Source organism: Sylvia atricapilla, chromosome 2 (genome assembly GCF_009819655.1).
Source record: "Sylvia atricapilla isolate bSylAtr1 chromosome 2, bSylAtr1.pri, whole genome shotgun sequence".
Classification (NCBI taxonomy): Eukaryota; Metazoa; Chordata; class Aves; order Passeriformes; family Sylviidae; genus Sylvia; species Sylvia atricapilla.
The window spans coordinates 8,842,033-8,853,661 of record NC_089141.1 but is presented as its reverse complement, the minus strand read 5'-3'; positions in this window follow the sequence as shown (position 1 = coordinate 8,853,661).

The following is an 11,629-nucleotide window of genomic DNA, read 5'->3' as shown; positions in this document are numbered from 1 at the left end:
CCAGCCCCAGGGGGGCTTCAGGTCCCTGCATGCCCCCTTGGCCAAGGCTGGAGTGTCTCCAGGCCATGCCTGGGAGCAAGGAATTGGGGCTGGAGAGAAGGGAGAAGGCTCCCCTGTGGGTGGGGGTCACTCCTTTGGCCCCCAGGGGCTGGAGGGGTGAAAATGTCCTGCTCCCAGACTCTGGCTCTTGAAACATGGAGCACATCTGTCTCAGGACGTGGTACTGGTGGGGCTCAGGGTCCAAAGGCTCCTCCTGGAGATGCAGAAATCTTTGTACCTTTGCATGTGTCATTTGTAGCTGGAGATACAAATCCCAGGGGGATCTGCTCTCCTCTTCCCCCTGTATCTCCCTTCCTACCACATTTACACCCTCAGAAGAGTCTCAGAAGAGGCAGTGGAAGAGGTTCATTCAATGGAGTGCAGTTTATAGTGTTTCTTTCCTCCTGACAACCTTACTTCAGGCAGAGGAATCTTCATCCTTGTTTTCCAGGTGCACCGAGGAGTTGCACTGTCAGACAGCCCAGGCTAGAACTGTTGGTACATTGGGCTGTGCTTGGACAAGGTGCTTCTGAACCAGCAGCCCCTGGGAGGGGGCTGGAAGTGCTGCTCTGAGGGATGCAAAAGCCCCATCCCTTGTTCAGGAGACAGCTGGGCTGATTTACAACCTCCTTCCCACAGGGCAGGTCCTGCTCGGAAGGAGCCATCCTGCTCTTCCCGCTCGGGCATCGGGCAGCTCAGAGGGAGCCGCCGGAGAGATCCGAGGAAGCGCCGCTGGAGGATGACTGGGCTGGGCTGGGCAGGAGGGTGTCCCGGCAGCCTGCTGGGAATTGTTTTGCTCTCCCAACAGGCGATGCCAGCTCGGCCGCAGACACCGGAGCAGGGAACAGCAGGGCCTTATAAGGAAGCAAAACGCAGCTCAGCGATTCCGAGGGGCAGCGGGACCTGCCAGGGCCGTGCCTCGGCGCAGGGACTGCGGAATCACAGTCTGTGTTTTGGGAAACCCCTCCAAGGCCATCGAGTCCACTCTGTGCCTGATCTCCACCTTGTCACCAGCCCAGAGCCACTGATGTGCTACATCCAGGCCTTCCTTGGACACCTCCAGGGATGGGCACTCCAAACCTCCCTGGGCAACCTCTGCCAAGGCCTGAGCACCCTTTCCATGGGGAAATTCCTGCTGATGTCCAACCTGAGCCTCCCCTGGCTCAGCCTGAAGCTGGTCACTCTCCTCCTGTCCCTGTTCCCTGGGAGCACAGCCCGACCCCCCTGGCTGTCCCCTCCTGTCAGGGAGTTGTGCAGAGACACAAGGTCCCCCCTGAGCCTCCTTTTCTTCAGGCTCAGCTCCTTTCCCAGCTCCCTCAGCCTCTCCTGGGGCTCCAGCCCCTTCCCAGTTCCATTGTCTTCCTGGACACACTCCAGCCCCTCCAGGTCTCTGTTGTCAGGAGGGGCCCAGAGCTGCCTCAGCACTGGAGGTGCCCCAGCACAGCCCAGGGCCATTGGCCTCTTGTTCACCTGGGCTCACCTGGGTTCGTGTCCAGCAGCTAGCACCTGCACCCCCAGTACCTTTTCCAGCACTCCAGCCACTCTGCCCCAGCCTGGAGCCCTGCCTGACTCTCCTTGTCTGGGGAATGTGCACATGAGGTGTGGGTGCTCCTGCCCAGGTGGAGCCAAGGGATGAACACAAGGGCACAGCCAGAGCCAGCCCAGGGAGCATCACCACGACCTTGGCCTGGGCACAAAGAAGGGAGCAAAGCTGCAACATCAAGGGTGAAAAAGCACCCGTGGGTTTTTGGAGATGGCTTTTCCACATCCTTCCTCCCACAGTGGGTACCACATCCCACTCCTGCGGTGGGATCCATGTGCAGTAGCCAAGCATCCCGTCCCATGAGGGCACCAGGGCTGTGATTCTGGGGAAGATAAGCCATCCTGCCTGGGTGCTAAGCATCCCCCCCAGGAGCTGAGCATCCCACCTTGGGGCCGGGCATCCCCCTGAATGTGGACCTCCTTTCCTTGGGGCTGAGCATCCTCTCATGGGGCTGAGCATCCCCCTGGCACAGAGCCCTGCAGCCTTATGCAATCCCTCATCTCCCTGTGGCCACATCCCCGGCTGGTTGTCCCTCTCTGTCCCCATCCCCAGGAGCATCCCCGGAGCCGCAGCTCCCGAGCCGCCCGGCACGTCCCGGCGTTGTTTACTCCTCCCGTCCCGCCGCGTCTCTTCACCCCAGCGCTTCCTGGGCTGGTGTCTGAAAATAGATATTTTTAACCTTTTAAAAATAGAAAGTCTCGCGGAACAGCAGCTCCTGTTTTTCCATTCCCTTCTCATTTCATCTCAGGGCGACGGAACCCGAGCCGGGCCGCGCCGGGGGTGGCGGGAAGGCGGCCCCGTAAACAGGCTCCTGCAAAAGGGGCACTGGGGAAAACACACGTGTGCCTTGAGAACGAAAAGAAAGGGAAGAAAGAGAAGGAAAGAAAAAAAAGCAACTAGAAAGGCCGGCCACTTTTCGCACGGAGCCTTATTTGGTATTTTCATGAAAAGTTATATCTTCACACTGTAAAAAATGCCACTTATTACTCATGCTTTACTAGGTAAGTGTATTTTCCTTGGCAGCAAGTTGCTCTGGGGTTTTTTTCTCACTTCACTACTCCCGTACAAACTATTTCGAAGGTTTCATTAGTTTCTCCATCAGAACTGGCGCTGCTGCCGCTGTCTGAGGGCCGGGCTGTTAAACCGAGACACAGCCGCTGTTTGTTCGGGACGTTTTGGGCCCGACCTGCGGGGCTGTAAAACCCCAGCGCGGGTGTCCCGCGGCGGGGCCCACCGTGCTGCCCCGTCCGTGCTGCCGCGGGGACACGGCTGTCACCGGCGTCACCCTGCCGCCGCCACCGCCCGTCCCACGGTCACTCCGCGGTGTGTAGGCGTCGCTGCGGACATCACCCTGTCCCGTGTCACAGAGCAGGGGCGCCACCCCATCCCCTGCTCCTTACAGGTGCGTGGGTGTCACCCCTTCCTCATGATGCGCGTCGATGTCACCCTTTCTTCACGACCGCTGTGGAAAGGGGCATGTCACGCTCTCCCTGTTGTCACTGCAGGCACACGGCGATGTCACACTGTCCCTACACGCGTGGATGTCGCTAATCCCCGTGCGCTGCCTCTGCGTGGACATCAGCCATCCCGTGGTCCGTCCCACGTGTGGGTGTCACCATCGCTGTGCTCAGCCACCACCTCAGTCCTCGGGGTCACAGCACACCCAGAGACGTCACCCTGTCCCCAAGGCCACTACGTGCCCGTGGGTGTCACTGTGCTCCAGGGTGCCTGCAGACACAGGGAATCCCCCCTTTAGCACCCCTCGTAGCCCGGCGTGGGGACGGCGAGCAGTGTCACAGCGCTGCCGCCAGCCCCGTGCCCGTCGTGCCGGCCACCACCGCCCCCGGGCCGCCTGGCCGCGCTTCCCAGCCGCTCTAAAAGCCAGCTTTGTGTTTTACAGCCAGGCCCTCGCTTGGCACACGATTTTAATTAGAGTCTGGTTACACGGCTCGGCAGATGTGGAATGTATTTCTTAGCCCAGGTGGAATGAATCTATTGCCATAAAAACCAACCCCCCTGTTATTAAATTCTCCTTTCTAAATAGCCCAGTATTAAGATACATAGCCCCCCGGCCCCCCCCGCCCACTCCCCCTCAATGCAAACCCTTTTCTAAGTGCTTAATGAGCTTTAATTTTATTATATTCCCTGACTGTACGGAACCGGCTTCTGGTCCTGGCGCAGGTTCCCGGCTACCGGCTGCTCTGCCAGGGGCGCAGGGACCGGTCACCCCGCGGCCGCCGGGCTGTCACCCTGCCCTGCATCGTGTGCTCAGGTGACCGGCCCGTGCCTGGGGACTGATCCCCGCAATTTGGAGACCCGTGGCTGCTGGGGGATCCAGGAACCGGCTGCGAGGTCCCGGTCACCCCAGAGACACCCCTGCCCTTGGCGGGCCCCCTGTGATGCACGGGATGTCCCCGGGGATCCGCAGAGGGTGTGGCTCAGTGCCGAGGCTCGAGGTGACAGGGTTTGTCTCGCCGGGATGTCACCGCAGCTCCAGCGGCGAAAGAGCGGCCCTGTGCTCACTGGGAACGGGGCCAAACGGGGGATCATAGCCGCCGGGGGCCGCTGGAGCCGGGACACTGCGCCCCCTTCCCCAGGGAACTCCCCAGGGTGCGCTCCGAGGAAGGAGCATCTCCTCGCCCACACTCCCCTCCGTTAGTCTGAGCTGTGCCATGGCCAGTGGCTGGCAACTTCAAAACTCACTGCAGAGGGGAAAAAAACACCCAGGAAGCAGCACCTGCTTCCCGAGATCCCATCTCTCCCAGCAGGGACCATGGGCTGGAAAGGGGAGCAGACTCTGCCCTGCTGGAATCAAAGCAAGGACTGGAGCCCATGTCAAAGCCTGGAGAGCTTTGTGACCCATCACAGCGCTCTGTTGGGCCTCTCAAAAAGCTCCAGGATGTCTAAAAAATGAAACAAACAAGGAGAGGGGGAAAAGAGGAGGACATGGGAGAGGAGCAAGCTCCTAGTCCATCCCATAGGATCACCAGGATGTCATTTCCCACAAGTCTTCAGGGACATCCCCCACTGCATCATCCTTAACCACGATGTTTGAAGAAGAAAATCTCGGGGATTTTTGCTTGCAAGAGATTCCTCCTTCCTCCCCATACCTTGAGGAAAGGGAATAAAACTGCAGGCCCTGTGAGGAGTGGGGCCTGAGCCCTCCCCACCAATTCCCAGCTGAGAGACTTGGCTATGGGCTCCCCCAGGACTTTTCCCTCAGCTGGCCTCTCCTCTGGCCCGCTGGCTGGGAATTTGTGATCACTTCTGTGCCAAGGAGCTGCGGATGACGTGATCCCTCCTCCCCAGGCCAGGTGTGGGGAGCATGGCTGCTCCCTGGGGGTGCAGAGCTCCAGGGGAATGAGGGACCATCCCCACCATGAACAGGGACCCCCAGGCGTGGGGAGAGCATCACCCAAAGCTTGTCTTGGAGCCCCGTGCAGGGATCAGGCTGCTTTGCTGCTCTAATCTCCAAAGGGAAGAGCAGGGAACCAGGCAACCCGTCCCACCTCTCACCACTGCTCCACATGTTTGTCCTAGGAGACACCAAGTCCCTTGGGGGGAACTGGCAGCCAAGGCAACCCAGACATCCACGTCCCAACCAGCACATGTGGGGCCTGGCCAAGGAAGAGAGGGAAAACCCAGCTTTTTTGTCATGGGACAGTGATCTCACAGAGGAAATTACCAACTAGAAAGGTTTAAATTGCCATTTCAAAGGCAAAACCTTCCTCAAAATCCTTTTGGATTAATTAGGGTTAATCATGGCCTTGCCAGCCTGAAGGACAAATCTCCTCAGATACCAGTGTGTCCCAATTTACATCAGACCTGCAGGGCAAGAGCTTCCCAAAGGTACCAAATGCCTCTTTGGGGACCCTGGTCAGCTTGGGCCAGCATTTCGTGAGGCTGATCTAGAAATCTAACACCAGTCCTGTGATCTCTTGCTTATTAGCAGGTCAACACCATCTGGGGAGTTTGACCTGGGAATTTTGGGTGTCTATCACAGGCCGGGGGTTTCTTAGATGAAGAGCCAAATTAATTGACCTTTTTTTGTTCCTTTTGGCGATCCCCGTTCAGCTCCAAAGGCCAATAATCCATCCTGGGAAGGCAGCAAAGCAATCTGCAGTTTTCCCTGGAAGCCCTTTGGCTCAGGTGGTGACGGCTGAGACGCGCACCCCAGACCAATGCAGCTGTGGGCACGTACTGAAAGCCTCCATCCCTTGTGGAACTGGGTCTTCCTGACTTCCAGGGAAGGTCATGGAGGGAAGGACAAAGTGCAGTTCTCTGCTGTGTCCATCCAGGCCATTCTAAATTCCCTCTCTCCACTTGGGAGGATCAGGAGCCCACATGGGTGTCTGCGTAACTTCTCAGGACTTGCTAAAAGCAGCTTGGAAGGAGATCAATATTTCCATTCATTTTTAAGTGCCAATCTTCCTGCCACAGAACAGGAGCCGGAAGCCTGACAGGGTTTGGAGGAGCCCCCATGGGTCCCTCTGCATCCCCCTGCCAAATCCTGCTTGCAAACTTCTGCCTCAGGCAGCCCTCAGTGAGCAAAACTCCCCTTTCCCAGGTTTTCCTGTGAAAACTGCAGCCTGCAGCACTCAGCACCAAGCTAAAAACAGATGTATAGACAGGTGAGGTAAAAACAATTTAACCCCTCTAAATTTGGCCTGTTTGGATGGACATTGACATTGCAGGTGGTGTTGGGGAGACACTTGCCTACATTTCCCATCTAGAAAGTTTTCCTGGGGACCTGCTTGTCCACCCCTTTTTGGACCTGTGGGATTAATGCCTTGTGGTTCTCCTTGCCTGGAGGCTGGAAGCTGGATTGCTGAGGTTATCCTGGAGTTTAGCCCTGAGCGGGGCTCTGTTCCACAGATGTGTGTGCATCACTCTGGAGCTGGAGAAGCTCTCAGTCTTCACCCACTCAAACTCAGCCCCTAAAGCTGGAAGAGGAGGGGATCCAGGGTGCAACACACATTGCCAAGCTCTTTTTCCCTGCTCCTTCCAGAGCCACCACCTACCAGTTGGGGACACTGCCCTCAGAGGAGCTGGGCTGATGTTTGCTCTGCAGTCCCTCTCCCTGTGTCCCCATCAGGATTACTTGCCTTGTCCATGCAGCTGGGAAGCAAAAGGAGCTGTCTGGGCCAAGCAATCCTTCTTACTTCATTTTCAACTGTTCGCAAAGCCCCTGATCAGACGACCCAGATGGTGCTAAATGGCCATGAAGAGCCATTAGACAGTGGGTTTTTGTCGTGCTCGTTGAGTTAGATAATTGTGATGGGCCCGAACTAATTAATTTCTACCCAAAAAAGTAGCACTGAATCATGGTATTTTGGCAACGCTGGTGAGAAGGGCTTGTAAGCAGTTTCCTTTGGATTTATGCAGCCTGTACAAACAGGGATCTCTGCTGGAGCTGCACACTTCCATGGCAAAAAAAAAAAAAAAAAACAACAGGGGAGCAAGAAAAACCACCCAGGCGGTCAGTCAGAGGCAGCAAAACTGGATCTCCCTGATCCTGTGGAGCAGGAGAGCCATGGGACAATCCACCAGTTCCTTTGTGCCATGGGTCTGTCCTACCTCTCCTCTGGAAAGCCCACATTTGGGAATGGGCCAAGGCCAGGCATGCTGCTGGAGGAAAGGGCCTCTGGGGCTGCGCTGGTGCCATGCCGCTCACATTTCCTCCATCCCTCCTTTGGCTCCAGCTGTGATCTCCAAGGGTTTCCCTGCTTTTCTCATCTCCCCTTTCTCAGCACCCGTCTTCCAGGAAGCCAGGGGCTTTTTCCAGTGGCCGGATAGTCCTGACTCTCTGGCAAAGCTTCTCTCTGCAGAGATTTCTTTGTTTCCTGCTTCTGGGGGTGTGAAGCTTTGACAAAGCTGGAGACAGGGAAATGCAATCCCATTTCCCCAGCAGAGCTTGGACAACCTGCCAGATTAGGTACATCCTGAGCTGCTCCTGCATCCAAAAAGGTGAAGGAACAGGAGAAAAGAGTGATTACAGACACATTTCTGTGAGAAGAGACAGGAAACATTAGGACTGTTTAGTCTGGAGAGGAGACAGGTCTGTGGTGGCACGAGAACAGCCTGTGAGCCCTGCGGCATGGACAATCCTCTGGTTTCTCCATTTCTCATCCCTCAAAAAGGATGTGCAGAGGAGAGTGGATGCAGGGGAAACGTTTGCCCAGTGGAGTATGTGGGTCTCCATGGAGAGATTTTAAGGGAAATCCTATCCTTTTGGAGAGAAATCCCTCCCTTTAACTGGGGGAAGGTGATATAAGAACATACATCCAAATTCATTGGGAGATGCCTAAAAATTCAGACCATCTCCAGAGCTGTGGGCTCCATGGAGGACATTTGGAGCAGTCCAAACCCGCTTTTGCTGGCTGCATTTCCCCATGGCAGAGTCCCGGTGATGCAGTGACACCCCGAGCTGAGCAGTGCCTGTCACCAGCACCAGCTCTCCTGGCTGCTCCTGTGGGAGCAGGACTCCAGCAAACACAGCCACGAGGTGTTGGCTTCCCCACAGGGAAGGGGGCTCCGTGCACATCAGAGTGAAAGTGGATATTCTGTGTGACTGAAAACCCGATGCAGTGGAAAGCAGCAGGGGCCAAGGAAGTGAGTGTAGCCTGCGATTATATACACATATAGTTTGGAGAAGTGTTTTGACTAACCTGATAATGCAGCATGAAATAGCAGGGCTCTGACGTAAAAAAGCCCTGAGATCCCAGAGGTAGAGCCAAGATTTTTGATGATGACTTGCCATCCATCCCAGTGCACACAGCCACGGGGTAGTTCTGGCTGGATGGGACCCCAGGAGGTCCCTGCTCCAACCTCTGTCTCCAAGCAGGGGTAACTTTGAAGTTACATCAGGTTGTGTCCAGGAGACGACTGGGTTTCTCCAAGGATGAGATGCCCCTCCCTCCCATAGTCCCAGTTCCAGCATTTCTGAAGGGGGAAATGTTTCTGACATATCTTCCAGCTGAACCAGGTCCATCCAGTCCCTGCCTGCCTGGTACCAGGGACTCAAACTGGAGCTGGTGCCCAAATGTTCTCTGCAGAGAGCAAGGGTGTCTCAGCACAGACTGGACCAGCCATGGGGCACCTACTGCACTCCAAACAAATCACAGAGGATTGCAGGAGGGCTGGCAGGAGGTGCAAGTCCCAGAGAAGAAGCAGCAGGAGGTCTGAGTCCTGCAGGAGTGGCAGGACCTGCAGAAGCAGCAGCAATCCAATCATGACATTTCCCTGAGGACTGAGAAGTGACTCAACAACAGCCCCAGGCAGGGATGCTGCATTGCGTACTCCTGGTGTCCTGTGCCCCCCTGGAGCCAAATCCTTCCCTGCGGGTGAAGTGTTGCTGTGGCCCAGGCTCATGGATGCCCCTGCCCCAGGGAGCCCACAGGAGTGCAATGGAGCAGTTGCCCCATGTTTAATCCCTGTACAGGTGAAAGCGTGGTGCCAAATTCCCTCAGTGTCACCTCAGCCCTAGTGCCTGAGCCCTTCTCCTTGCAGGGCTGATGTCCGTCTGTCTTCTTGGCTGGGCTGGTGTCTAATCCATGCCAGGCTCTCTCAGACAGGACATTTGATGTCCCAAATCCCTCAGTGTCACACAAGCAGGATTTGGGTGTTTGCTGTGTGTTTTTTTTTCCTCTCAGGACATCAGGCTGCCTCCAGGGGACACCTTCAAGACCCTTGATGCTCCTCCAGCTTGGTGGTGCCACCAGTGGGTGCTGACTTTCTGCCCATGGGTTTCATCCACATCAGCAAAGGCCCAGGCTGGCTGAAATGCCTTCTGATGCCCTGTGGCTGTTCAGGAGGAGCCTGTCCAGAGCAGGGGGCATCAGCCAGGTTGTGCAGAGAGGTGGAAAGCTCAGTTTTTTCCTCAAACCACCCATCACTGAGCTTACCACAGCATCACTGAAGTTGGAAAGGACTTTTCAGATCAATGAGTCCAAACGTGCACCCAGCACAGCCAGGGCCACCACTGACCAACATTCCCAAGTGCCACATCCACATGGCTTTTAAATCCCTCCAGGAATGGGGACTTCACCATTGCTCTGGGCAGCTGTGCTACAGCTGGACAACTTTTCAGGGGAAGAATTTTTCCCTGATATCCAACCTGAACCTCCCCTAGCACAGCTTAATGCCGTTTCCTTGGTCCTGTCCCTGTTCCCTGGGAGCAAAGCCCGACCCCATCCGTCTGCTCCCTCCTGTCAGGGACCTGGAGAGAGTGAAAGGGTCTTTTCCAACCCAAACAATTCCACGCTCCCATGACCATCTCTGCAGCCACAAGCTGAGGCTGCTCCTTTGCTCATCGATGTGCAAACACAGTCCATGCTGCCAGAGATGAAAGGTGCCCTCGGATCAACCCCGTGTTCACAGCTCGGGGTCTCTCCGGGGCGATGCCTGCGCACGGAGCGCCCGCAGCGAGGAGGAGCAGGGCGAGGAAGGCGATGCCACCGACAGCGAAGCGCTGGCTCCTGCCCTGGGGCTGCTGATCCCATTACAAGGGTTAATCCCAGAGGTGCCCCGCGGGGTGAGCGGCCCCTCGGGGCTGCCTGAGGGCAGGCTCCTGGGAAGGCTGGGCACCGCTGGGAACCACCGGCACCGCTGCAGGGAGCGCTCACTGCCCACAGCAGTGCTGTGACAGAGCCTGGACGCCAGCCCGTGTGCGTGTCCCCAGCGCTCCGGCAGGATGGTCCTGTACCTTCCTGGGGAAATGGAAGTCTCTGACAGCCCTAAGCCAAGGGGAAACTGGTGTCCTTTCCCCCCCTCCATGCCCCTCTGCTCTGGAGACAGGCCAGCAGAGCTGGGGGTGTCAGGGAAAGATGGATGAGCCACATCACACAGCAGGAGTTTATGGAAACCGGGGCGAGGCAGCTCCGTGGTCACTGCCGACACGTGGTGCTCTCTACAAGTACAATGTACCACCCTCGGGCAGGGATTACTCAGGGAGGGATGTCAGGGACCACATCCATAGAATCACAGAATTGTTCGGATTGGGAAAGCCCTCTGATTCCAGCCAGCCCAGCCTCTTCCCCAGCACTGCAAGGCCACCACTGGCCCATGTCCCCAAGTGCCACATCCACACAGCTTTAAAGCCCTCCAGGGATGGGGACTCCATCACTGCCCTGGGCAGCTGTGCCAGCGCTGGACAGACCCTTCAGGGGAAGGATTTTCCCCTTTTCCCCTAATATCCAACCTGAACCTCCTCTAGTGCAACTTGAGGGTGTTTCCTCTTGTTCTGTCACTTGTTCCCTGGGAGAAGAGACCGACCCCATGCAGGTTCCTCTGTTACTGCTCACCAAGGGGTTTCCCCTGGCCGTGGAGCATCCAGCAGCACTCACTACCCTCCTGGACATGGCAGAGGGGTCCTCTGTGTAAGGCACTCAGCTGGGTTGCACCCAAGAGGTCTGTCTGTGTCTGGGCTTAGTGTCCATGGTGCCAGAACAGTCTGTATGGGCTCAGCACCCTGTGGATAGCTGCAGAAAACCTCACCTGGACCAGGCAGTGCTGAATTCGTGCTGGTTTCCCCCCAGCCTTCCCTATGAACCCACTGGAGCGGCTTCATTCCAAACACTTCCACTTCTGGTAAATGACCACAAATTTGCCCTCGACTCAGCCCCAGTTAGATCACACAAGGACCAGCTAATTAGGCTGACAAGTGAGGGGTCAGCCTCTGCCCGAGGACTGGCAGCATCCTCGCTGCCCACACGCAGCTACAGCCATGCAGATGGCTGCGGGGCAAGGAGGAGGCTTGGCCCCTCTCCCTTCCCCTCATGCCATGGGGAGCCTTCCCTAAGGCTCAAAGCCTCACAGGGATTTTTTCCTGAATAAATTTAGGCAGCTCAGCCCCATTGTGTGGCCCTGGTGAGCAGTGCCAGCTCAGGGCCCAAGCCCCAAGCTGTGTTTTCAGCCCAGAGCCATGAGCAGACCACAAGCAAATCGGAAGGGATAATGCCCTATGGATGAAAAAAGCATCTGTGGGATTTCTCTGCATCCAAACCTTGAGGATGTTGCCCAAGTGAGTGCAAAGGAACCAGACCCCAC